This window comes from Falco punctatus (genome assembly GCF_963210335.1).
Source record: "Falco punctatus genome assembly, chromosome: Z".
Lineage (NCBI taxonomy): Eukaryota > Metazoa > Chordata > Aves > Falconiformes > Falconidae > Falco > Falco punctatus.
The window spans coordinates 74,764,342-74,792,124 of NC_137586.1; the positions used below are offsets into that span (position 1 = coordinate 74,764,342).

Below are 27,783 nucleotides of genomic sequence, written 5' to 3' on the forward strand. Positions count from 1 at the left end.
GACTGCCGCAGAGGAGGCAGACAGCTGTGCCACAGCATGTCCTTAGCGAGCAGTGTGGCAGGGAGGGAAGGACTGTGGCACATGGCGTGGTGAGTGGGATCTGCAGCAGGGAGGCAGGCAGGCAGGCAGCTGCTACAGCCCCAAGTTAAAGCAGGTTTGGCTAAGGAAAAGGACAGGGCCAGCAGGAAGAGGGAGGACACGAACAGAGGAGGAACAGCACAGCGGCTTGTGAATGCAGCGGTAACATGGCATGCTGCAAAAGGCTGCTGCTGCTGCTGTAGGGCAGCTTTTAAGAGCAGCAGTGAAGAACGTGCATGTGGCGAGGAAGAGTGAAGGTGTCCATGTACCCTGCACATGTATTGTACATGCACTGCATTGACATCAGACACTCAAAAGGGACAAAGCTCTATGTAGAAACAGACTGACTGTAGACTCCAGCTGTGTTGTAAATAGGGAAGGAGGCAGGTGAGGAAGAGAGGTGTGTCCTGAGCCAGTGTTGTGAGGGTGCCCTTGATTTCAAGTGTGGCTTTTGTTTTGCATGCAACCTCCTCACTTTTTTGGAGGGTGAGGGGGTGTTTGGGTTTTATTTTTGTTGTTTTTTTGTTTGTATGGTGTCCCATCTGCATTGTTTTCTTATAAATGGCAAAGAAGCTCTTGATTCTCTCCTGGCCAGGTCCCATGGGGTGCTACTGCAACGGTGAGTACAGGGCTGCCATGGCAGAGGGACACCCCCGAGCTGGGAGGAGTGGTGGGGCTGAACATGACATCCTGCTGCTGCCCTGCTACAAGGAGCAGGAGTGCATTTTACAGCATATAATTTTGGTTTAATAATGCCACGCTGACAGGACAGGGAATTTCCATTGTCTTGGAGGAAAGCAGTCTGGAGGTTACCCTGCTTCCCCTGTGCTTGTCCTTTCATGTGCCACCCAGCCTGGCATTTTACCTCTCTGTCTTGTCTTCCAGACATCCTCCACCATCATCCTATTTCCAGCTCTGGGATGTGCTACTTGCTGCAGGCTGCTTTTCAAGGCAGCTTCTTTTTCAAGTGTTTCTACCTCCTGGTCCCATTTTCCTTCCTAATACCCAGCCCGTCTTGTGACAGCATGTCAAGCTGACTTCTTGCTTAGCTTTGCCTCCATGAAAGAGGTCCTTTGTTGTATAGAAAACTCATAGAACATTATATAATTCCAATAGTCCTGTGGCCAAAAGGCAAAGTTTTATTTCTGTATCCCAAGCAAGCAGTATCTGTAAGTAGGGTGTTGGGATGGGCTCACAGCTAGGGGAAATGCAATGATTCTAGCTTAAACTGGGATACTCTTTCAGTCTTCCAGCTTTAAGTAATTTGTTGGATGGCATCTGTCCGGTTCTTGTTGTTTTTTCTTCAAAACCTCTCTTTTTTGTTTTCAGTCACCCCATAAAGGTCCGTGTATTGCTGCTTATATTACTACAGCTGGTTTTGAAAACCCATCACACAGGATCCCGACATCTATACTCCTACATGTGCATTGAGAACGTACATGGGCAACTCCTACTAAGACTTGCAAGCTATGCAATTAAATCCCTTCAATACCCTTCTCATGTTTTGCCGTTAAGTCTTGCCCAGGGGAGGAATTTTGCTACAGGCCATATCCAGCAAAGGCAAGGAAGGGTATGCCTCAATGCTTACTGGACCTGGAATGGGCAACATGTTCGCTCCGCAACCTATAGCCACGTTAGATACTGCCAAAGTGGTGTGTGAAATGCATCAGGTTTGGCCACCCCCTCTGTCCTTCCACTTGGCATCCACTCAGCGAAGCATTTAAATACACATTTAAGTGCATTCAGGGCAGTCATATGTGCATGTGCACATATCACTTGTGATATGAAACCTCCTGATGGTTCATGAAGCAGGGTAACTGTAGCTGAGCTGAACACTGTGTTCACCCCATGTTCATCCTACCTCCCATTTAACTGCAGTGTTTGTTGCAGGTGATGGGCAAGCAGGGTGCATCCTAATGAGTGCTGGGGAATTCCTGGCCCCAGTGAAACATGCTGCAGGACTGTACGCCCCTCTTCAAGTTTAGCAGGCCAAAGAAACACGGATCAGCTCTGCTGTAGCACCCCACCCTGTTGGCACTTTATGACTGTACAGCCATGATAGAGGATGCATCAGCAGTGGGGCAGTTCCTTGCTGTGACTAGCAATGCAAAGGAAAGGCTGGAAGTCATAGAATAATAATAGCCATTAGTTTCTCTGCAGTGTCTTTCTTTTGTATAGCCTGAAGCCTGTGATGCAGTGAGGTGCGAGTCTTTCACTGAGGTGGTTCACAGAGCATATCCAAGTGAAACGACCTCTATAAGGTGACTTACTAGGTCATGACAGTCTGCAGGGCACAGACCCCATAGACATTTGGTTAGTGAAGTCACCTTTAAATGAAAAAAACCAAACCCAACAACAATCACCCAGTTCAATTTTACACATTTTTTTGTCATGTTGGTTAAGATTTTTTTTTTCAGTATGTTTTGCTATGTTGGTAAGGCACTTTAAGAAAAAAGCCAAGAAATTATGTTAAGCCTCATAGGTTTTTAGTTTTGTTTTACTTTAGTTTTGTTTTACTTTTAGGGCAGGAGAACAGGGCAGTATTTCCAAATTTTGAAGCTACTATGAAAACCAGAGAGGATGGAGGGTGTAGGGAGGAGCAAGAAGATTCTAGAAAAGTAGGTAAGCAAGAGGGAAGAGGTATTTTAATATACTTTGGGAGTAAAAATGGAGAAAAAGGAAAAATGTTCGTATTATTTTTCAAATGTCAGTTAAACGGTTGTTCTTTTCACTGCAAATTTTAAAGGAACAAACCTGCTTCATCTTAATAAGTGTGAATTTCATCCCATTTCCATGAAAAACAGATTTTTATTTTAATTTCTTTGGAAAAATGTGTAGGAAACAATCTGTAGTTCCTGCTTAATGCTGGAAAGGATCCTGAAAGTGCTCTGATCTATGTGCAGCCTGAACTTCTAGTAGTGAGACAGTTTTGTTACATGTTGGAAAATCAGGTTTTTGTCTTTGCCGTGGAGCTGAGCTGGATTAGGAAGGGTACTAGTTTAAATCACCTGTGTTTTTGACAAATAGCTTTCTTTTTTTGACAAACTTTTTTTTTTTTTTTTTTTTTCTTTTTTTTTCGTTGCCCTGTACATGACCAGAACCCTTCTGCATGATGCCGGGCATCATGTCATCAGGGCAAAACCTTTGGCTTCCCACCCTTCTGCCTGTTGGTAGGACAGAATCACTCTAAGAAATCAGACTTTGGCCTGAAGACTGCATAAAGAAAGGCACTCACACACATGAAGGTTGGGATTAATGCCTCAGCCATTGCACATGCATTGACATATTTTTGCAGTTACAAGTTAATGGTTGGATCCTGGCAGCAGTTGTCAAGAAAACACAGAGTAAGGAGGGAAAACAGGCTTCACATTTGCATTTCAGATTGTTTAAGAGGAGATACTTCTGGCTTTTAAAATTATCACATGCCAGCATGTTGCATTGTGCTGCACTAACACTGTTCTGGCATCCTCAATATTGTTGAGCATTCCTCCCTAAGGCATATTTGAACCATAGTATTTTCATCTCAGTTGAAATTCTGAGGTTTGATGAATCTGTTCTTTATCTTCCTTACTAGAATCTGGCCTCAAATGTTAAATTAAAATAGGCCAGAAATGAAAATTTCTGATTCCTGACCCCATTGTCCATGTTTACTATTCGGATTCCCTCAAACACAGCCTTTGAAATTTTTTGGCAGTGGCACCAGTCACCATTTCCAGGAGAGGCTACTCCATCTGCAGTTTTAATTGGGGCTCTCAGCCTCATCAGACAAGAGTCTTTTGCTGTCCTTCTCCCTCCCGTTCCCAGGGTGGTTGCTGGGCCAGGTGCACAGTGGCTGCAGCACCAGGGGCTGGGCTCAGGCCACTTGGAAGCTCACTGCTGTGAGCTGCGCCTGAGGGACTCCCATCCCAAGGAGCCATCACTTCTCAAAAGCTGTCCTCATCCCCAGGCATGTTAACCTAGTCAGTGGTGGCTGCATGATGGGGGCTGCATGTCCAAGGCCTTACATGCTCACCTGGGTGGCTGGTGGTGGTGTCACCCAGCCTGTTGTCACTCATGACTTGTAGTGGTGAAAGTGAGAAGTGGCTGAACACCCAAATATGTGCCCTTACCCCTCTGCTGCAGGGTGGCAGATGCTAGCTAACACTGGTACACCTTCTCCATCCCTCATGGCCCCTCATGCAGTTTGCCATGGGCACAGCCCCCAGGTGGTACATGCTGGTGGGAAAGCCATCCCGAGTGACAGGACAAGCAAAGGCTGGGATCTCCCCTCCACCTCCCACAGCATTTCACATCTGGAAAATGCAGATGAGGAAACCGTAAGTGACATGTCTGAAGATAAACAGGAGGGCAGTGGCCAGCCTATATGTATAGTCTGTGCTTGTAGTCTATACCTATACCTCCGAGTCCAGTTCTGTAAGTGCACAAGAACATTCTTTTTTAATCAAAACAAATCTTTCTATGAAACTTGGTTAAACTGAAGTTGTTTCCTCCCACCTTTTTCTGTTTCAGTTTTCCCACTTGCTATCAAGACATAGAGTAGAAGGATGCACAACAGGAGATGGCATTGTTTAAGAAATCAAAAGCTAGAGCACAGGGCTTTGTTTTAAACCTTCCCAAGACAGCAAGCTTATGAATAGGTAAGACATAGCTTATTAATAACTGCAGTCTGTTGGATTTTTCCATGTTTGCTTGGTTTTGTTCTGCAGCCATAGGGAGCTTGCACTGAGAAGTCCTCTGACTGAAGGCTTCTCTACCTGGTCATGCCAGCAGCAGGACACCTCTCAAGGGACCACCAGATACTGTGGGTGGAAGGGGTCCTCAAGAGCATCTGCACAGAAGAGTTCTCCTGGCTAAATGATGTCTGTTGTCCATAAACTGTTGCTTGTAAGTGATTCTGCTGTTATCAAGGAAAAGAAGCAATGGCTTTCCTGAGACCTCTTGCCCTGCCAGCCCATGCTGTGCTTCAACAGCCTCATGTTAGCCTGAGATTTAACTATCACCCTCAGTCCTTGGCAGAAGCAAGCCACAGAGCACCCCCTGCCAAAGCCTGCAGGTCCGTAAACCAGGGGATACTCTTTGCGGTGACTTTTTTTGAAGTAGGGAAGAAGAAGAAGATATGGTGTACACTTTTTGTCTTTCTTCCTTCTCTCTTCTTCTGGTAGCTGGGGTTATTTGAACTTCCCAGGCAGAGGAAGCAGTCTGTGTCCTCTTGGGATTTCAGTGCTGGCTGCTGGCACTACAGCTCGCTTACCCAGCTAACTCCTTGCTGCAGGAGCCTAGCCTGGCTCCTGGGGAGCAGAGGGGCATTGGATGACCTGCAGAAGAGAAATGTAAGGCAACCTTTCTCAATTTCCATTACTCTCTCTGAAATTACAGAAAAAGAAAATCTTCTTTAGTCCTTAATTTCCACTTTTTATTCTCAGTGACCCCCCTGACACTTTATGTCCAGCTGGGGCAGAGAGGGATGATGAGAGCAACACTCCCAGCACTACAGTGCAGGGCAGGGATGTATCTGTGACTAGGGCGACTCTTCACTAAAAAGGGAAATTTTATTGAATTTCTGTTCTATCAACATAATGATGACACTGAAATGGGTCACTGTTCCTCAGCCGTGCATCCTTCTGTAGCTGTTAATGAGCTGAAATTCATATGTACACCAGGACTTGCGTTATCCACCCCATTAGAAACATTTTGTGGCATTGAGTTTCATGAATCCTGACAACTTTAATGCTGATGGGGAGTAAACTCTTGCCTGTCTTGCCCTTAAATCTGGCTTGGCTATTCAAATCTGAAGAGATTTTGGAGAAGAGAAAGGAAAAAAAATGTAGATCTTTTTACTTTGGATTTAAGAAACTAGAGCTTGGTTCCTGTAGATTCTGGCATGTCCCTCTCCTCTCTGTTCAAGCAACCCAGATTGCAGCAGGAAAGCTTCTTTTAGCAGCATTTATTTCTGTTCTCGTGCTGCTGATCATCCTCCACATATAGTACACAGCTGAAATTACATTCCCTTAAAAATAGCAAAATATTTACTGCTGAAGTTTGTGTTAGTACAGTGGATTTTGCTTCAGAAGTGAGACAGTAAAGAAAAGAAGTTACCTACAGCCCAACTGGCAAAAGCTATAGAAGAGGTGAAAATAAACCCTTGCCCCAGAAGGTAACTGGGGCCAGAATCTGAATATCTGTGTTTTATTGCTACTCTGATCACTGTGTGACTTTGCTTCTGTTGCTCGATGTATGAAAAAAAGGTAACTCTTTTCTAAACATGCTTTTGGCTCCAGATGCTCTAGTCCATTCTGTTTGGTCTCCTAACAGGCTCCTTAAAGAAGGACATGGGGATTGGCATTGTATTTGCAATGCCAAAAAAGTAATAAGGTGTCTATTCTGGTCTACAAGGGCAGTTTTTGTTAATGACAAGCTTTCAGCTGAGGTAAATAACCAAGAAATTTACGGCAGCATGGCTTCATCCCCCGTAGAGTGGCTGCCCAGAGAGGTGTCTTCAGCTTGTCTGCGTGGAAGCTGCAATTTAACGATTGGCATTTCAGATCAATCTACCTCAACTCCAGCATGTTATAGCAATGAAAGGGTTGGAATTTTGATTTTATCTCTTTGATGAAGAGGATTTAAATCCATTCATTCAAATAAGGGGTCTGACAGTACTTTGAAAGAGGAGTGAGTCAGATCAGAGTCAGGTCTACTTATCACAGCCTGTCGTTCTGAAGATCTCCAGAAACCAGTCATGTAGCCTTTCAGCCTGCTAGCTAGTGGTGCCAGCCCTAAAAAAAGGACACCCTAATGACAGATTTTTCGACATATACTATCTTTTGGTCCTCTGACCTAAAAAAATTGGAAACCTTTCACAGAGAATTCACCTCCTGCCCTTTTGGCCTCAGCTTCAGATTGTGGCAGAGTCACACAGAAGAGACAAAAAATAAATGGCTACTTTCTGGATCCATGCTGGAAGTTTAATAGGAGTTTTTGATCAGTCTACACTACACTCAAATTGGTACATCCAGCTTTCTCTGTTAGCTAGGGAATTCATTAAGCTTTTCACAGCTTGAAGCAGCCACAAGGTGCCAAAAGTTTGCCTTGAACCAGCATAACATGCAGTATGTATTATGCAAAGCCATGGCATTGCGTATGTGCAAGTGATTTCTTCCAAGGATCATTAAGGCTGTTGTTTCTTCTTCATGGTCCCACTTCAAGTGCTCAACTCAAAGGCATGCAAGCACACTGTGATGTCCCTTTCATGGGAAAGGTATCCCCACTGGTTCCTTGCGCAGGGACACTGCAAGTATCTAGTATTCTGTCTAATGCTTTTAAGAGGCTAGTGCTATGGACAGCAGCAGTAGTTGCTGAGAAAAATCATAATCAGGCTCCCTGAGGAAAATGCAGGTTCCACCAGCTTCCCATTCATGTCACTCTAATGGTATTATTTTATGCTTTAACAATATAAAGTACAAGTTAAAGAACTATTGGTCTTTACATACACATACCACATACATATTACATACCACATACAAACCTCAATCCAGATGAATTACCATTAAACTGCTATCTCTGGCATGCAGCTAATTAGGAAATAATCTTTATATCTTGCACTTCTAATGTACAAATGCGTTGCCTGGTAAGCAGCATTCAGAAGAGACATTATTCATTAAACCTAGTAGTCAGCAGATCCCCGGATGAAATTTAATGCTGATTTACAAAGCAGTCTAAATGATTGACACTGTCTTCCACTAATTTTAGTGGAAAATGAGTCTTAATCCTCTAGACTGCTTAGAAAATCCCTGTCAACATGTCTACATTTTAAGCTTCTGCATATATTCCAATTTTGGAAACTGGAAGAGAATACAATACATGATTGTTTCAATACTAAGCAATCCCTCAACCTTTTAAATGAAGATATTTGGGAAGAAGCCGAATGCTTTAACCCTGAAAACTTCTAGTTATGTCTTAATTTAGTACTTAAGCAGTTTTTTCCATCTTTCTCCAACTTGCTCTGGTTGATATGTCTTGTACCAGAGAATAATAAAACACAGAGCAAGACTGCAGATATCCTCAGCCTCACAGTAAATTCATACCTCCTTAGAGACATCTGAAGGGATGTTCATCTGCAGCTAGGATAGTTACTGCTAGGTGTGCCGGGAATGAAAAGAAAGAGGCTCCCTGTGAGGACGGGTTTGGTTTACAACAGCCAAGTAGCATGACATAGCTCACTGTAGCTATGTGCTCTAAGCACTAATTCATCGCAAAAGTAACCATGTAGCAGGGCCCTCTGCACAAATGGAGAAGAAGGAGACATGTCAGGTTGTTAATTTAATAAAATAAGCCTTTTTTTTTTTCTTGAGTAATTTTTGTGCAGAACTAGAGCCTTGCAGAGTTGTCCTAGGAGGTTTGAATCAGTTTAGTGAAGATGAAGAAAATCCATTATTTGAAGCTTGCTTCTGCCACTGCCCACTCTTCACAGTGTAACAGTCTGACACACTTTCACAAGGATGGTAGAGGAGCATTGCTTTGCTTATAAAATTATACACAGATAAAGAGGTACAGCTAATGAAAAAAATACATCTCTTGATGATGTTACCCAATGTAATAGTCTACTCTTTTCTCATAGAAAAGAAAAATAATCTCCCTTTTCCTATGTTTTTTCTTGATTTCATTTGATGACTCATTTATTTTGGTCTTCTGATGTTATGAGCAATACAACATCTGCAGTTTGGGCACTCACCAAAGGCATGGAGAGTGCTATACTCTCTGTCTGCATTGGATCTATTCAGGCAACTCAATTTTCTCCACATGTTAGACTGTTCCTATAGTGGAAAAATACACTTTTAAAAGACTGATAAAATACTTCCAGTTGAGATTTGGCAGAAGACAAAATGTTTGTTGATTCTAGTGCCCAGACAATCACACTGTGGGTTTTATAGCTGTTTCTGGATACTTCTAGCCTGTGTAAACCTACATACGTATGTCTACAGCAGATGCCAATATTGTATCTGATGTGTGGTAGCAATGAGGTGACAGGAGCCCTGGACGTGTCTGTTCAAACAACATCTTCAACAGATCTTCTACTTGCCAAGTTACTAATTGCTAAGCCCCAATCCATCTATACTGAATGCACATACATCCATGTTAATGTGAGTCCCATTCGAGGATGACAGCACTTTTCAGAAAACTCGAACCGTATGAAAGAAGGGCCTATTAAAGTTGTAGTTTTAGTTCTCACATTTCAGATCTATCTAGGAATTTCAGTATTGGTTTTCCCTGAGTTACAGACATAGAAAGATGTAGAAATGTAATAATGTTTGCAGCTTATTTCACATGGGACATGTAAGTGACTCTTTCAAGCCCAAAATATTCTGTTTGAGTAACAAACTTAGGTGTCCAAATCAGCAACACTACTTACAAAAGAAACTGTAACCTAAGCAACATTATATGTTTTGATTTAGTAGAGTAGATCAACAAGTAGACTTTCTGTAGATGTGGTTAGTAATCAAGTCCTGACAACTTGCAAATCACCTTTGCTTTCAGGAAGGTGTTTCCTTGCCTGCTGTCTTCTTGTTATGTGAACTCCTCAGTACTGGGAGTACTCAGTGTGGTGCTGCTGAAGGATGACGGTCAGTGAAATTACATCTGGCATTGCAATAGATGCACCTAGAAGAAACTGAGCTAACATTTAGTGCTTAAGAAGTATCATTAGTGGCAAAACAATGATAGTTTATCTAATCTTGCTTACACAAAAGATAGGCATTAATTTTAATGAAATAGAAAACTAAAAATCACTCTCATTTTATTTGTTGGATTTCTCAAAAGGTTTGATTTTTTTCCTAAAGTTAAGTAAGATATGTTCTGAGAAAAGCACTTTAACCATTTATTTTACTTTTTTATGGAGTAATGTGGGAATATACACTTGCAAATTATGTCAGGTATTTTTATTTTTTCTTAAAAAATGATTTAAAATGCTGCTTATTACTACCTTCAAAACAATACTGGTTTGCATGGGTGATCACAATCAGCTTGAAGAACAACTCTGGATTTGATTTCCTCTTCAAAATATCCTGTTACTGTACCATGTTGCACTTGTTATCAAGCTTAGTTTCCAGCCATCTACTGGTTTATAGTTGGTTCTGACTGTCAGTGGTATATGGTTAGCTCCAAACATTAGCTCCAAAAAGTGCTTCTTTTCAGTATCTTTTTTCTGTGTGTGTGTGTCTTGGTTTCACTGCACCTGTTATCCAGCTATCAGAGTTTTGATCTAACACTCTAGGCTGCCTATCGCATCACATGATGAATGTGTACCAGCTGTGAAATTTTATAATGGGAATAATTCCTGCAATTGATACGAGCACTTTTCCCAAACACCACAGAAAACCAGCTACTGTAGAACCAAAGTGTAGCTCATAATCTGGAGTGAGGCAGAGACGAAGAAATATGCAAAACAAGATGAACATTCTTGATACTTTGAAGAGAAGCAAAGAACACAGTGAGGAAAATGAGTTAATGATGTAAAAATGGCAGGAAAAACAGGGACTACCTTTAGATCAGAGATGCGGTATGCATTGTCAAATGTTTCAGGGGAAGCAGAACAAGTATTTTAGTCTGTTGTTTTTGTGTAGATTCTGCAGTAAGCTTTAGCTTGGCTTTTGTTTGCCTTGAATGAGATGCAGTTTCAGCAGCTACACAGCCAGAAAGTTAAATTCGTTAAATGCAGCATTGCTGCAAGTAGGAAGCTGCAAAAATCTTCTGGAAGTGCCCATATTAGAGAGGACAGTGAATAAGAATTGGTTTGGAAGGCTTTAAAAAGTGGTTTAGTTTGCTTTGGAGATCGGCAGATGCAGCTTTAATCTTTATATGGATGTGCTCACCTGTATAAGGAGCTCCACATGCAACCTAAGAAGTTATACTTCCTGTTGCTGAAAAACTCATTCTGTTGTACACCTAACTCTGAGCAACCTAAGGACCATGGATACTGTGGTTATTGCAGTGTGAATGCTTAATTAAATTATGATCTTCTGGCTCTGGATAAATCACTGTGTGATGACAAATACTGGCTATGACAATGCAAATGACATACAGTGGAATGTCTCATAGTAACTTTCACCCCAAGAGAAGGTTACAAGCCATGGTTTCTATTTGGAGCCCTTGAACAGATGTCCAGCAAGTGATAATCCCACTGCAGTCACACAAACCTCTGCTTGCAGGGCCTATTTCGCATGTTTTGCCCCATACCCAGTCTGGATTTGCTCCTCTGCTGAGTCTGTGTAGGTACAAGGTGCTGCCATTTGTAGGTGCTACCATTTGTAGGATTTTGACCCATGGAAGGCTTTTTTGAGTGCAAAGAGGGTATTCAAATGGAGTGGGGGTTTTCCTGCAGAAGATGAGATAGCCTTCTGACACAGGACTGGGGTCCAGGAGGTCCAAGGTCTGTTCCTGGCTGTTTTGCCCCCGCTGTGTCACCCCCACATAGGGATCCTTCTTCCCACAGCTCCAAACATTTGCAAAGGCCAGTGTGGTCCCTGCTGTGGCTAAGCCATGATGGGAATGCTGCTGGGAGCTGTGGGAGAGGCTGAGAGTCCTCCTGGATTTGTATAAATGGCTGTTTCCCATGGCTTACAAATCAGCCAGCTTTCAGAGAGGATATTTTAAGTCAAAGCAGAGCACATTCTGCTTCCAGTGGTTTGCATTCCCCATTTCAATACTTTAGCCTAATGTGCTGATGTTTCAGAGCTGCTAAAATAAAACATACACACTGAGAAAAGAAAAAGTGAAATTGTTTCTGCTGCCCTGATACAGAGATGCCGCTACCATAGCAGCTACACATCCTCACTGAGCGGGAATGAACTGAGAGCAACTTTTTAACTTAATGCTCATTCAGCTTCAGGAGAAGATCTGATGTCTTCCCAAAAGCAGCACACCGCCCCTGCCTTACCACTGAAGAATGTGTATCAATGGTAGACCACCAATCTTGCCAGGGCATCACAGCTGTTAACCAAACTCGGAGAGATACACGTAAATACCTTGGTGTATCTAAAGTAATTCAACCTTTGCGGCAAGGACATGCACACAGGCAGAGTTATTCTTTAGCCCTCCCCACCCGTTACCCTAAGGCCCCATTTTTATGCTGGCTGTCAAGGCAGGGGCTGGAAGAGTAGCAGGTCAAGGCAGAAAGGACAAACGTGGCTCACTCAGCAGAGAAAACTGTTGCTGTGATCTGTTCCCAGCAGGCTGACACTTGGAGGGGTTGTCATGTGCCTGTGCTGGAGTTAAAAGGCCTTATAAGGCAAAGCCTGAACAAACTGTTAAGCAGTCTGAAGTGTTCCTCAGTGCAGAAAAATCTCCAGGGAATGCACAACATAACCCTGGCAAAGATTACAGCATATTTTACAGCAAGCTCATAGAGTAACAAAGCAGATATTGTATCTTTGTATTTCAGGCTCTGCAGGCTACTCTCAGCAAGAAAATTAAGATCAGGTCCTCTTCTTGTATTCATTTTCCTGCAGTGGGACAAGCAAAGTGTCATTCATTAAATCTGTCTTTAAGATTTCATAAAGTCTTCATCTGGAAAGATGCTCCACAGCAGAAAACTTATTTGGAGGCATGTGAGCTGATGGCTGGACAAGCCAGATCTGTTTAAGCTGTGGCAGTAGTCAATACAAATGACAAAATGAGCAGAGCTTGCTCATGAAATCTCCACAGTAAACCAGCCCTGCTTTGCTACCTATCAGCTCATTTGGGGTCGTAGGGTATGAGGACTTCCACTCCCTCCTCTTTTCCAGTGTTTCAGGAGAGGCTGTAGCAGAGCTGCCTTGCACCCTCTTCACAGACCTGCAGGAAAAGCACTGCATGCTTGGATGAAACACGCAGAGAAAATAGCTAAAGCTTTGCCCCGCTCCAGCTAATCTTGCCCTCACCAAAGCCTCAGAGAGTAACATGAGTGACAACAACAACAAACTGTGAATGAAATGGCTGCAGCACTGAGGGGCTCAGATCAGAGCCATTCTGCTGTGGCTGTGAAGGAGGCACAGCTGTGTCACCCCTGTGCATCAGAGGCAGGGATGAAGGTTCAGTATCTTCCCCAGAGGAGGCTGAAGATCATCCATCCCTTTCTGCTGGAGTTAAAAGGCCTTGGAAAGCAAAGCCTGAAAACACTGCTGGTTTTCTGCCTTATGCTTGGTGGTTACAGCTAGCTGCAGCTTCTAGTATTTCTCAGTAGTTTTCCTCTAATCTGCCTCTGCTGAAGCTCTTCAATACACTTTGAGGTGCTTATGCGCTTACAGAGCAGTTGACTGTGCCAGAAGACATGGACCATCTCATTCCCCCATAAGCCAGATCAAACTGCTGTCAGTCTAACAAACAGCTGTGCCAGTGGATGCCCACAGTTTCTCTGACATTTCTCTCTGTTGGTTCTGCTGTTTGCATTCTGTTACTGAAGCCCGTTTAATGTTCTAGCCCTTTCCTTGTTATTTTCTAATATTTTAAAATAAATCCTTTTTAATTGTTTTTTTATGTTTCTACCCAGCTGCCTATTTTTATTATGCAGGTTCTGACCTAAATCTCACATGGGTATCCAGAAGGAGAAGCACATTTAGTCATTTTTCCAAAGTGTTTTTCAGAGCACCTTTATTAATTACAAAAGTAATAGAAAGGTGTGATTGCCAGTGCGGATGACTTTCAGAAAGCCAGACCATTAAATTAAGATTTGTTTTCTTCTTCCTGGAAGGAAGCTGCATGGAGGTGGTCTTGCTCCAGCTAAGGAGGAATGGACTGGGCATTTGTTGGGTACCCACTGGCTCCTCCCTCATACAACAATGCATCCAACAGATCTCCATGCAAGAAGGGCTTGCAAGCACAGCTATCATCTGCAGTTGGTACCTTGTTTATGGATGTCAAAAACAGGACTGGAAGTACGTTGGACATAATGGAAGAAATTATGTATAATGCCAATTGGTCTGAGAAAGCATGCTCTAGGCAGTCAGCCTCTTCTCCCAAATAACAAGCAGTAAGACAAGAGGAAATGGCCTCAAGTTGTGCCAGGGCAGGTTTAGGTTGGATATTAGAAAAAATGTGTTCACCAAAAGGGTTGTCAGGCATTGGAACAGGCTGCCTAGGGAAGTGGTTGAATCACTTTCCCTGGAGCTATTTAAAAGACATGGAGATGTGGGGCTTAGGGACATGGTTTTGTGGTGGATGTGGCAGTGTTAGGTTTACAGTTGGACTCAATAATCTTAAAAGTCTTTTCCAACTTAAACAATTCTATGATTCTATGATTTATGTCTGTAGTCTGCCTTTCTGTCCTGAGACGAATTCAGATATACTGCAACTTAGTTACAGTGAGACACATTATCATGGATGCAAAAGATGCATCCATGCATCATTGTTACCTCATACTAACAACATCAGAAGACATACTTATCCTACCTAGGTTTTGATAAAGGCACTGGAAAGTGGGATACATCCTCATCTGTAAATCAATCCCCCAAAGGTAATATGGAAATCAGCAGCCAGCTAAAGTAACAAGGGTTTAGTGAGGAGCTGATAGCAAAGTCAGTCATCTGCAGATAACAACTGACAGTGACTAAAGAGGGCTGCAAAGTGCCGTTTGTCCTGTAACCATAACAAAACCCGAACACTGTGTCTGTAAGTATTCAGATTTTTCAGCAAATTAGTTTTCACCATTAACCCAACATTTTGTACATGGCTTTCTAAAAATGGACAACTAATTGAATTGGCAGGCACACCCATAATGACAGAGCCTTAAATTAATTTTGCAGAAAATCACATTTGAAATCCATCAACACAAGTGCATTCCTATTGAAGACATGTGATCTCTAGGAAATGCCTTCTCTCAGCTACTGAATAGCAGGAGCTGGTGACCAGAAAAAGCCAGACTGAGGTATAGGGCTTTTTAAAAGACTGCTGGTAAAGGCAAGAAAATAGAAAAAAAAACCATAGAGAAAAGCAGTGTAAGCAAATATTATGCATAAAAGAACCCAAACTCACTCAAAACAGAACCAAGTTTGGGGATATCAAATGAGTGCTACAACAAAAGGTCAGAGGAATCAAGAGTATAGAAATGGACACAAATTCTCCACTGGCCAAGGCAGATATAATATGTGGGTCAAAACTTGTTATTAAGGTTGGTTCAGGCCAGTGACTTGAAGTATGACTCAATTTGGTGTGTAACATACATGACTGCTTGTGTCTAGCTAAGGGCATGCAAAGCTTTCACCAGTATCCTGAGGCAGTTGTTTTGTGGTGTAAAACAAACTCTAGGCTGACATAAACTGCTGACACTGGAAACCTCCTTATGTCCTCCTCTATGTTTTATCTGCAAACCCCACATTTTTTTTAATCTTCAGCATCTACAGTAGTAATGAGAAAAGAAGAACTTTAATGATTTCCAGAGGTTTTAGGAAGAGGTGGCTGAAAGCCAAAGAAACCTTTTCAGAAAATAATATACGGATGCTGGGGTTTGACTTTGCTTAATCCCTTAGTATTTACAAATAAAGAATGCCAAGGAGGTGAGCTAGACAGTTCAATGTTATACATTTGACCCAGAACAGATCTTTGATAATGCCACCCTTGACTGATGTCAAAACTGTGTATTCAGGAATGATCCAGAAGCTCAAATACCACTATCTAACCTTTGCATGTTTCAAAGATAATGCCTATGCTGCCAATTACTACCCTGTAATTTTTGCTGCATAGTTTTGAACACAGATGTTCCCAAAGGCTGCTGTTTTTTTCTGCAGAGACCCATGAAAGCGAGAGGAGCAGAGCTTGCAGAACTTAGTATTTTATATCTATACTATCAGGCAATGAAATTCACCAATGAAAAAAAAATTTTTTACAACATGCCTGTGTGTGATACCTTTACCAACTGAAAACTCTCACGGCCAAATGGTACAAAAAGAAGATTTGGCCTCTGACCAGAAACTTTTTCTTAGATCTGCTCAGGTCCTATAAAAACTGAGTCAGGTTGGTGGGTATTCTGTCCTGTTGATGAACAGCTTGAAGCCTGTGCCTCATTCAACAGGATTTGTACTGGTCCCGTCTATTGAAATGAGTTGAACAATCATTTCCAAGGTTACCCTGGGTCAGAGACTGCTAATGAGCATGTATCTGGTAAGGGGAACTCGGATTTTTGTACCTGGGATTAAATTCTGCAGAGGTACAAAACTGTTTTATATTATGGAATAAACCTGAAAGTACATTATCCTCCCTGGTTAGTGTGGGATTAAGGGCTGAGTGAACTGACTGCAACCAAAATTTTATTAAAAATACCATCACTGAGCTGACTAACTACAATGTTATTAGAGGGAAAAGCTGCATGGAGGGATGAATTGCTGTTTGTCTCCTTTATGATTCATTCATCAGATTATGCCAATCGAAACAATTTGCTGCAGTGTCTTTTGTACACAACCAGGAAACACAGAGGCTCTCAGAGCTCCAGCAGTTCTCTCATTTTCATATGGCTTGGTACCATTTCAGTCAACCTGCATGTAATTAGACTCCAGAGTGTCCCCCACCACACACAGAGGCACTTTTCTTAAACAAAGCAGGCAAAGCCATATCAGGTCAAATTTGCCCAGTCAATGTAAGTCCTGTGCTGCTGGAAGACTTGTAGGAAACAGGCATGCATGCTTTTGAGATCAACGAAATCAGTGGAGCTGTACTGACTGAATGTGGGCAAAGATCCCAGAGGAGGTAAAAGTTTGTGACTATGAACTTATGTACGTGGCTGGTAGAAACCCAAAGGTTTGAAGTTGTTCTGTCTCTTTGTCTCCCTGGGCAGTGATCTGGCGCTGAGTATGCCAGTAAGTCACTTGTCATGAAATATTACAGAAAGCCCTAGGCACGTGCAGCCTTGTAGCTGGCTGGCTCCTTCTCTTATGACTAGATCTTTCCATGTGTCCTTGTTCTTGCCAGATAAGAGTAGAAGATCTCTTTTAAGTGCTTCTTGGCTGACACTGACCTCTCAATAGACAGATAAAAAGTAGAGAGATTTCCTCCTCCTGTTTTTTCTCCTCCCATCCACAATTGTCACTTATCTCTCCAGCTAAGCCAATTATAGTGCCTCAGAAGTGTCCCCACAAAGAAAGGGAAGCAGCCAGCCAGACACCAATTGAATTTCCTACAGGCACTATACAGAGGTTGTTTTGTTCCTGCAACAGAGCCATTACTCCCTTGTGCCACTCCACTGGTGACTCAATAGAAGACTGAGCTCTGTGAGACAGTAAAAATGACACAATATTCCTAAAAATACAGCAAGGACTGCAGATACAGCATGAAAGTACTGTTTTCATTATCAAGGAGTCCAAACTGCACCCTAACCTTTAGTATTTCAGGAAGCTGCAAAGGGGGAGAAAAATAAGGGAAGAGGAGGAGAGGGCAGTGGAGGGGAGGGCAGCACAGGGTGGGGAAGGGAAGAATAAGTGATCATGCCTAAACTCCACTGCCTTTGTATGGATGGCCTATTCCATTTATTACCTAGTAAAAAGGAAAAGCTGTCATTATTTGGATATCAGTAACATCCTGGCCATGAATAAAGACCTGCATTGTGCCAGGCACTGCACAAATGTTGAACAACATAGTCTAACGATGTGGCTTCTCTGCAGAAAGGAAAAGCAGGTCTACTCTACCTTAAATCTGTATAAATCGGGTAATAATGTAACAGGGCCTTCGCAATACAAACTGGAGTGTTGGTTAGCTGTGCAATTCAGTATCCAGGGTAAGATTTGCACAAATGTTCTGCTGCTACCCCTGGCAACTAACACAAAGCTACTGTGGGCCTGCTCCTTATGCTGCAATCCTACCTTCCAGCTGCAGCTCAGATAACACCTCAGTAAGAGTGGGAATGAAGAGCACAGCAGGGACTCAGCAGCCTACCAAGGACAGCATTCAAACAAGCTGTCAGTAAGCCTGATGTGAGTTTTAATGAATGCAACGTATTGTCAACTGGGAATTGAAGTCCCAAAGCATTGTCAGATCTATGCTATAACAAACCCACATCAGTACTGTTTTGTTAATATACTTGAATAAACAAACCTATACCAGTAAAAACTGAAGAGCTAATGGCTGTACCTGGCAGAAGTGTGCTTTGGTTAGAAGAATTTGCACCAGTATTATTGTGTGAAACAAGACCTTGTACATAAGGAATTTTGCTGGAACAGCAATTTTGCAGAGCAACCATATCTGTTACCAATAGAGCGCTGCTGGCAACATTTTCTAGTACAAGACCAACCAGCCATAACTCCTTTAAAGCTTGTATTTTGTTGAATGTTCATGATAGCTTCAATATATGCATAAACTAAGTCATGTCTATCCAGCACTGCCATCCCCTGAATACTGTTTGATAGGGCAGGAGGAAGGAATGTAAGAAGAAAGGGAAAGGGAAGAAAATGATAGTTTTACCTCTGTCTTCAAAGAAAAAACCAGAAAACTACCATTTTCCTAACTACTTCAGATTGCTAGCTGATGGATTTAATTTGTGTGCAAATCTGTGTAAGCGATATTTTGGATGCAGATGTTAAAAGCATGTGAAACTTGTGTAAATATGTATGTATAATCTAATATGAAAGTTGTGGTGTGAAAGATACATTGCTCTGGCTGTCAGCACTTTCATATGTAACTAGTGACAAAGATGAGGCAACAGGCTTTTGCCCTTTTTAATGTGCTTAAGCTGGGATCCGTTGAAGTGCCTAATCTTCAGTACATCAAGCACCCTGTTGTTTGAAATGAACATCTCATCATCTCGTCTCGTCTCGTCTCATCTCATCTCATCTCATCTCAAGAACCTTTCACTGGAAGACACCCCTCACAAGAATACCCAATCCCACAGCAAAACAGTTTAATTGCATCAGGTGATTGTCATAGGGATTTATTTTACCCAAGGAATCAAACTCCTTCCTACAGCCTTTGACATGACAAGGGTAAAATCTCTTTTTCAAATCCAGTGAGAAGGTATTATTAAGGTATGCTATTATTTGGAGAAGTTGTCTCATGTTCCTCCTGGGGCACAGCACCCAACAGTTTCAGGAATGTGTTGAACAACTAGTGGAGGTATAAAAGTTCCCTAGTTTTCGAAGTAAAACTCTGGCCCAACATTTGACAATCAGGACTGATTAAAGACAATTGGGGATGATAAAAATTTCAATGCCTGAGTGAAAAGCAAACAGAAATCTGTTTAGTACTTAAAACCAAAATTAATGCTATTTTGGTGACTGCTGTAGTGGCTGAAACATTAGCGCTACTAATCCAGCTTGAGGAAGGCACTTCTAGCAGTCTAGGTTTTTCTTAATTCCTTGTCATGTGCCATGTGACGTGCAAGTATGTTTCTCCTTGCCTGATAGATCAATCCAATGAAATCTCTGCATTAACAGCCTATACTTTTTAATGACAGAACATTAGCAGACTTGGAAAAAAATTGTGAATTCACTGCATCTACTGAGACCAGGTGTTTCACCCTCAGATAAGCATGACTGTGGCCTTTCCCTGTATGTACACATCTTTCTCAGATATAAACACATGACTTTGCAAGTATCCTGGCAAAGACTTATTGATTTTTCAGGGTACTTTGGGGTGTTTGTGTTATTTGTACTGCTTTCACTCATTCAGACCTCTTTCAATTAATTCAGCACCATTCAGTGAGAATGTTGCCAGCTGATGTTAAGCTAGGGAATGGATACTTGGCTTGCTCTTACTAGTCCCATTGGAGGTGTTGCTGCATGGAATCTTCAACCATATCTGTGAAAATCATCACTCCCCTTCATTTATAGGAAGATACAGACTTCAGATAATGACATTTGACAGTGCAATCTGATCATCTGATACCTAAAATTCCTGTTTCCATTTTTAAGACTAAGCTTCCTTTTTTCTCAACTCCAGAAGTTTCTCTCAGCTGTGATGGCAAAGGGTGATTGAACCCTGCTACAACATCTGGGTACTTCATTGTTCTCCTTCCAATCAAGGTGTAGCAAACATGCTTCTCTACAAAGGATGTCTTACCCTCCCATCCACACTCCTTTTCCATGAGGTCATCTTCATTAAAACATCAGAAGAAAATTATTTCTTGTCGAACACAGCAGGTTAGGAGTAACTAAGGCTAAATGCTAGTGAGAGCGTAAAGTCTTAAAGACCTTTTAGATGTCTCAGAAAATGTAAGTGAGCAATGATCACATTAGCCAAGTCCTTGTGGTCCTTTCTTACTTTCTGATCTGCACCTGATGCAAAACCAATGCTGTCTGATGCATTTCAGAGCTGCTTACCTGTGGTGTACCCTGAAGATTTTTTTTTGCTGCAGTGCTTCATGACTTGATTGACCTTCCATTAATAACTACTGATGAAAGTCTTTGGAAAACGTAGCTGCTATGATGTTTATATGTATGTTTATAAAAAAGATTAAAAAGGTGTGAATTATTAACCACATTTATTATTTTTTCTTGAATTCAGCTGTTTCCCAGCTTCTGAGAAGCAAGATACTGTTGTGATTTTTACACCTGCTTACTGCACCATCAGTACACTGATAGTGGAGCTCTCACATTGAATGCATAATAGAGGGATTTTTGTTCAGACTGCTAATGTTTGTGTGCTTAATTGCTCTAGCCCATCAGTCTCACTGAAATAACTGTTAGTACAACACATGCTTTGGAATCAGGGAAGGAAGCATGTTCTTTTGGCGTATTTCCTAGGAGTGAGACTGGCATCCATCTTTCCCAAAGGCAATAGTTATGTCTTCTCCTTCTTCTTCTGTGGGAAGACTATTAGCCTATATTAAAAATAAGAGTGAAAATAAAACAGTATTTTAGAGCATATAGAATTGAAACAAACAATCTGAGGCAGGCTTAGAGTATTTTGGAAATGAGGATCTTCTGTGGTGTCTCAGGTTAGTCACACAAAATACACTGTCATCACTGTAGTGATGTTATGTAATATTTATGTCATATAAAATCACTGTAGTAATTTTAATTCAGTATACCAGTATTTATTCCCAACAAATATATTTATCTTCTTCCATGAAATAAATTACTCAATTTGCAAGAATGTCCTGTGTTCTTTGCACTTCATACTCGTGTTGATGGCAAAAATAATTATTCTGGGTAGAATCCAATTATTTAAAAGGTTATATTCTGTTTCCTTGACCTATTTTTAGTAAAATAAGACTCACTTCTCTCTGCAGCTTTGCATATAACAACAGTCCCAAGGCACAATGCCTAATGAAGAATTAAATACTTCATGTCCTGTAGCTGCAATATTAAAAGAAATATAACTGTTACTTTCCACTCTTGTCCTTGATTTCCATAGAACTCTTAAGAAACCATTTTGCTTATGGAGGAAAGAACAGTCAGATCATCTGGGCAAGCTTACAAGTTATAGCCCCAAGGAAGTCATAAATGCAAGAGCAACTGTACCATGTCAGACCAAAGAGCCATTGCCTAGTGGGCCTTAGCAGGCCCTTAGGGAGAAGAGTATGCATTAGAAAAGCAATCATATATATGATACTTCCTCCAGGTGTTCTCCCAGTTTCCAATCATTTAAGGCTCAGAGACTTCTTGAGCTGGATATAACACCCCTTGGACTTTGCTGCACCAGGCTTGTACGTTCACCTTTTGAATCTCAGTAGCCCTTTAGTATTCACAGCATCCTTCAGCCAAAAATGCCTCTAAGTCATTCATGCTTCATAGATTTCTACTACGTTTCCCCCAGTTAATCTTTTTCCAACCTCAGTGTGCACAGCCACCCCTTGCAAGAAATGATGACTCCATTCCTGTGGTCATCTTTCCCAGCCTTGTCTTAATCTTCTTCAATTAGTGGCAATATTTCTTTAATTCTTAATCACAGGTTATCTCCATATCTCTTTTTTAAAAGTGCCATGGCATCTTTGCATTTCCATTTAAGCAGATTCCTCAAAGTGCTGAGTTTTCGTATCATGTTTTGTCTGGGGTGTGTAAGCAAATGAATTTAGGCTCTGAAGTAACAAAGCTTTCCTTCCACTTTTTGCTGACCTAACAGGGGACAAGTAATCCCATTGCAGATAGGCATGTGTCAGGTCTGCAAGGGTCTGTTTGGTGAAAGGCAGTGTTCGTCCTGCAGCCTGGCTGTGTGATGCAGCTCTTACAGGGGATGTGGAGCTACACTTACTACCCAGAAGGGCACTGCCTAGGTGTAACACACCTCATTTGTTTGTGCCCTATGTTTGTTTCCTATGTCCACATAAAAATAGCTTGCTGTATTCACAATGAGAATTCCATGACAGTACAATATTCCCTATTATGAGATTGAAGAACCATTTCAAAAACTCGTCCATGTGAGATCCTGAAGGAGAACAGTACTATCAGTAACTAACAGTAACAAACCCACTTGTGTCTGCCTGATTGTAAAGTATGAATGCTGTCACAAAGGGACTTTTGCTGAGAAAGACATTTCTGCACCACACCTCATTAGGGTCATCTTGTTTTAGTTGCAGCAAATTGAAGCATTACTGACTGCATTGCTTTAGACCAATAGTGTTGACCTTCAGCAAAGGGAAACTCAACTTCTTCACTTTACTCCCAATTTATATATGTGATCAATAGAGAATCAGCAGCTTCATATACTACCACAAGGTGCTAAGTTTTTTATTTTAACATTTGTAGGTATCTAGAAAAGCCAGAATATTTGTAATCCTGCAAACTGCAGTTTAGCTGATGATAATGCTCATGGGATTGTATTTCATTATGGAAAAAACACATTGTGTCCCTCAGTCGCTTCTTAATTTTCTTGGCATAATTTCTTCACCTAACTACAGGGGGCATGGTGCAGTGCACTGTTGGCATTAACTTGCTGGCCCAAATATGGGTAAAGAAAGATTATTTAAAGTGTGTGGAGTATCAAAGTGTTATATAAATGGAGGGTGGCATCTTAAATGGATAGAAGTGCCACTGAACAGACAGGATATATGTATAAATGACAGAAACAATTTTATGCTGTTCTCCTTGAGAAAAAATACGATGCAAGTCCATCTTACAGAAGTTCCATACAGAACTGGGAATAGCATCTCCACAGCATTTGCCATGGCAGTCTACAAGTAGTGCTTGGAGTCATACTACAGATAATATGCAGTAACACATATCTGACTTCTTTTCTGAGCCACGGTTGCCCAGTCAGAGCCTTGGGCTCTACTGTGAGACATGACTCATGACAGGACAAACGGCCAAGTAAACAAATCCTAGTTTTTAAAATCCTTCTTGGTAGATTCTTTTCCCAAAGGAAATGCCTCCCCTTTTAAGAGAGCTATTTTTCGAAGAAGGAATGGCTGTGTTGTAGTGTCATGCATGGCTAGGGTAAGACTATGGCAGAATCAGTATTTTCAATTCTTGGTTTTCTTTGTATCCTCTGAAAATGCACTCCTTTAGTCAAGACATTAGAAACAATTTTATTCATGGCTGATCCTAGTCTACAGGCAGGAGCAGCACTCAAAGCTGCTGATTAGGGCATAAAAAGCTGTAATGATATATAACTACCAGTCTGTGAAAAATCAGCTAACATTACTGCATTATGTTGCGTTATATCTCCATACCAAAATGTTCCATTAACCACGGAGTCCAGATGCTGATTTCATTTGCTGACTGTATTTAATCTCCCTGTATTAGCTTTCATGTGCCCTAGAAATTATTTTGTCTTTGGTTTCTGTCTAGTACAAATTTACAGAGAAGGATGATGTAGTTTATGAAGGACTCCTACTGCACTTTCTGCTCAGATTATGTAATTTTTATGGCACCTTGCTGGTATAAATGATCCAAACTTGTATTCACTGAGTGTGGGTTTGTTAGCTGAGCTTTGTGCCCTCACTGCAAACATCACAGACTGTGATAAAAGTGTGTGAAAGCTTACAGAAAAATGAGGAAATAGAAACAGGATGAAAACAACATCAGCGCACACAGGATCACTGTGAAGAAGTGCCAGGAACCCACAAAGGTCTTCATATCTTGTACACTCAGTAGGAAAGGCTGACCACTTTTTGTTCCATTTGAGTAGCACAGTAGCATTCACTGTGTTTTAAAATCCTTTAGAAATCAGAGGAGAAGCTGTCAATGGGTGTCAGTGATGAGAAACCAGGACCTTCTAGTCCACACCTGTGTTCTGGGTACCCTCCCCCTGAAAAATGCTGCACAAGCAGGCTCCTTTGCTGCTGCTTGGCACAAAGGAAATCTAAACTACTGCAAGATAGATGTTCATCATGGAAAACTACAACACAGCACTCCCATCATGATGCTTCTATGCAAATTAATAGGTATCATCCAATGCTAAAAAAACATTCCAGCCAATATTCAGGTTTCTGATACCATGCAGCCTCTTTTCCTGGAAGACCACTCAAATCACCACCTATTCCTGCAAAAGTGCTGCTGTAAGACCCAGCCCCCTGCATACTGCCCTGCAAACTGAGCTACATCAACCTCAGGAGAATAAGTAGGAGCAGAAGGTCTGCCTCATCCAGGAGCAGGATGACTTGTGGATATTTTCCCTCCCTCTTGTAACGCTGAGAAACCTACCTGGTCAGCATGTTTAAAAATGCTGTGTTGAAAGGGGAGTTATTGTATCCAGCTGGAACAGACAGGTTTTTGTCAGATAGGAATCCTATTTATTTCCCTTTTTGCTACTATGGCATGGCAAGAAGATTTAAAATCATTATTTGAACTACAGAAAAGTCATTACAACTGGGCAAGATGAAGGACACCATGAACTGCAAGTCTAACTCAAGGATTTGTGTCTTGACTTCATTGAAAGCTAGCGTGCTTTTATATATATATATATATATATATATATATATAATAAAGTGGGAAATGCCATTTTCTTTTTCTTTTCAAGCTATATGTATACACATAAATGCATGCTCAATTACTTCACAATCTTCATCAGTTTCAAGGAAACTACACAGCCATGTTTTAAGAGAAGCTTCTAGCAAGGATAAGTAAATAAGAGGTCAAACTATTGGAAGCCATACAGGGATCTGTGCTAGCCAACATATCCAGAAACAACCCAGAAAAGAAGGTGCTGTAGGATGGCAGCTCTGAGGGTAGCAAGTAGAAGTGTTGAGTGTGAAGAGCTGCAGAAAGGTCTGAGTGAGTGGGTGAGAAAACAACATGAAGTTCAGTGTAGGGAAATTAAACATCAAGTGTTCCAGAAGGGGAAATACAGAATCTGAACTTTCCACTTAAAGTAATGGACGTTGAGTGGATGATGACTTCTTAGGAGAAAGGTCTTATGGTTATGACAGATAGAGCGAAGAAAATCTAAGTTCAGTGTGAAACAGTAGTCAAAAAAAGACAAGTCAAAAGCTAGCCAGGAACAGATTAAAAACCAGAGGATATCATAGTGCCACTGAATACATTGGTGTTTTGCTCACCCTTTGAATACTATGTGTACTGTAATCCCAGAACAGATATAATGGGAGTTGGGGCAGGGTAAGTCAAGGATGTTCCAAGATAAGGAATGGTTTCTGTATAGTGCACTGCTGAGTAGATGGGGACATTTCAACCCGCAAAAGAGAAATTTAGGGGTTACTGTAAACAACTATTTATAAAATTGTGAATACCAGAGAGGGCCTGATTGAGTTCACTGTCATCCAGTTCTACAACAAAGGGGCATCAAATTCAGAGAGTGGGAACCACATTAAAAACAAACAGTGGGAGATACTAATTCAGGCAACAGATTTGTGAAACTCCTTGCCAAAGGATGCTGCCATAGTGGCAGTTTTACATGGCCCAAGAGCCACAAAGGTGAACTAAATATACAGAAATACGTGCAAGTGCAGGAAACACCCTGAAGTGGAAATACTTGGAGACTGGCAGAGTATTAAAGAGAAGTGTCATCTGTACTCAGCCTGTGCATATTGTTTCATAGGCACACACTTAAAGTAACTGCTGAAAGCAGCGTATGAAACAAGTAGTGTGGATGGCCTCAAGTACATCGCTTTCCAAATAGGCTCCTGCCTCTACACTTTCAGGCTGTGACAGAGCATGGAGTTACTTTTCTGTGTACTTGTGGCTTCGTAAATAGTACTGAAGGATGGAGAGGGAAAATAGGTGTGTCACCTGAGGTAGCTACTTGTATTCATCTTGGTGATGTAAACCCAAGAGTATTCTTTTTATTGTTGGGGTGTGTGTGTGGTGGTGGTGGTGGATTTAATTCTTTTTATCTGCTGTAATTTCTCTCACCATTTCTTGTAAAGACTTCCTTGCTCAAAAGTTTTCTGAAACAATCCAGCACAAAGTAGAAAAATACACTGAAAAATCACGACATGCATTACCTGTTATTTAAGCCCATCAGCATCTAAGCTATTAATCTGTACATTTATACTGTATAACTGAACTCCACCTCCTGAAAGGAATATTTGTCTTCATGTTGGGGGAAAAAAAAATAAATGAAATTGAGAAAAAACTTGTTACAAAGAGTTGTGGTCAAAGTCTTCCGAAAAATGTCTTAAGCAGTGTCTCCTTTTCTGACAAAATGTAGGTTTTGGAAAAACTCTAGAAGGCCGGGAAGTTGAGGAATATTGAATGTAAGCTTTCCTCTTTATAGCAGAGCCCTGAAACTTCACCACCGATACATACCTGGGGGTTACTTTCACAGCGAGTTTGAAATCTGTCTAAACCACAGCTGCTGCTGCCACATGCTGCCACGTCTTGCCACATAAGACAAAGTTTTCTCTCCCAGTCTCCTTCATCAGTCTGTATAAGCAGGCAGTAAGCCAGTTCAAGGAGTTTATCAGTGACAAAGCTAACCTGGCATAGAAAAATGGCTATTTTTGGATTGTATCATTTCCAACATGCACAAGAGACAGGGGCAATGCCAGAGATATGGTCTGCCTGGTCAGTCACTGGCTTGTGAAGTCTGACTGAGGTGAAAAGATTGTTTCCTCTACAGAGAATACTACTTTTTAGTGGTTTGTAAAGGTAAAATGATAAAGGAAATACCGTGGAGATTTAGTAATTTCAATATTTCAGTCTGGTTCACTGCCCTCTGCCTAGTAGAAAGGGATTTCAAGTATCTCTTCTGCCCCTTGGAGCACTTTTTCTTGTTGTCAAAGGCTTTCCTTACACATAGTCTGTCAAGGTTGTCTTTCTCTTACTCCTTCTTTTGTACCTCTGTTCTACAACAGTAAGGAAACTTGGGAAAACAACCCTGGTAGGACCCCTGCCTTTCTAATAAATGTGTTTCTTTCTCTTCTTATGTATAGATTTATGTACTTTAAGACACTGCAAATCAGCCCTTAGCACTTCCTACTGTCTTAATCATGGAATAAATATCTTACCTGCTCTGACCTCCAAAATCCAAACTATCCTGGGAAAGGTGACTTTTGATTACAAATTGTAACCACATGTGGTATTAAAGAACATGTCAGAACTGATCTCTTTGCAATTCTCATTTGTGCTAGCATCTAGAATAATTTAAATTATAAATAAAAACCTGACCTCTGTGGTTAGCCAAATCAGAAGACCTGAAAGGCTTCATGTTTAAAAAGTAATTTGATTCCTAAACAGATCTAAAAGCTGGAGAAACCAAAATCTGACCAACTCCTTCAAAAGGAAGTAAGTAGAGGGAAAAAGAAGAAGAAAGAAGAAAAAAAGAAAAAGGAAAAAAGGAGACAAGTAAAAAGGAAAGAAGAGAAAAGGAGAGGGAAGGGGAAAGGGAAAGTGGAAGGGCATGGAAAAAGAAAAGAAAAAG

The 27,783-nt window shown here is 41.4% G+C and overlaps 1 long non-coding RNA gene across 3 annotated transcripts; it reads left to right on the forward strand.

Moving 5' to 3' along the window:
• On the forward strand, positions 1-27,783 carry LOC308056146. Of its 3 annotated transcripts, none has more exons than XR_013924723.1 (3): positions 1-89; positions 2,602-4,715; positions 9,610-27,783. It is a non-coding gene; the product is annotated as an uncharacterized lncRNA (long non-coding RNA). The 3 variants fall into 3 exon arrangements; XR_013924725.1 differs by lacking the exon at positions 1-89 and having other exon boundaries at positions 1,370-2,700; positions 4,588-4,715; XR_013924724.1 differs by lacking the exon at positions 1-89 and having other exon boundaries at positions 1,370-4,715.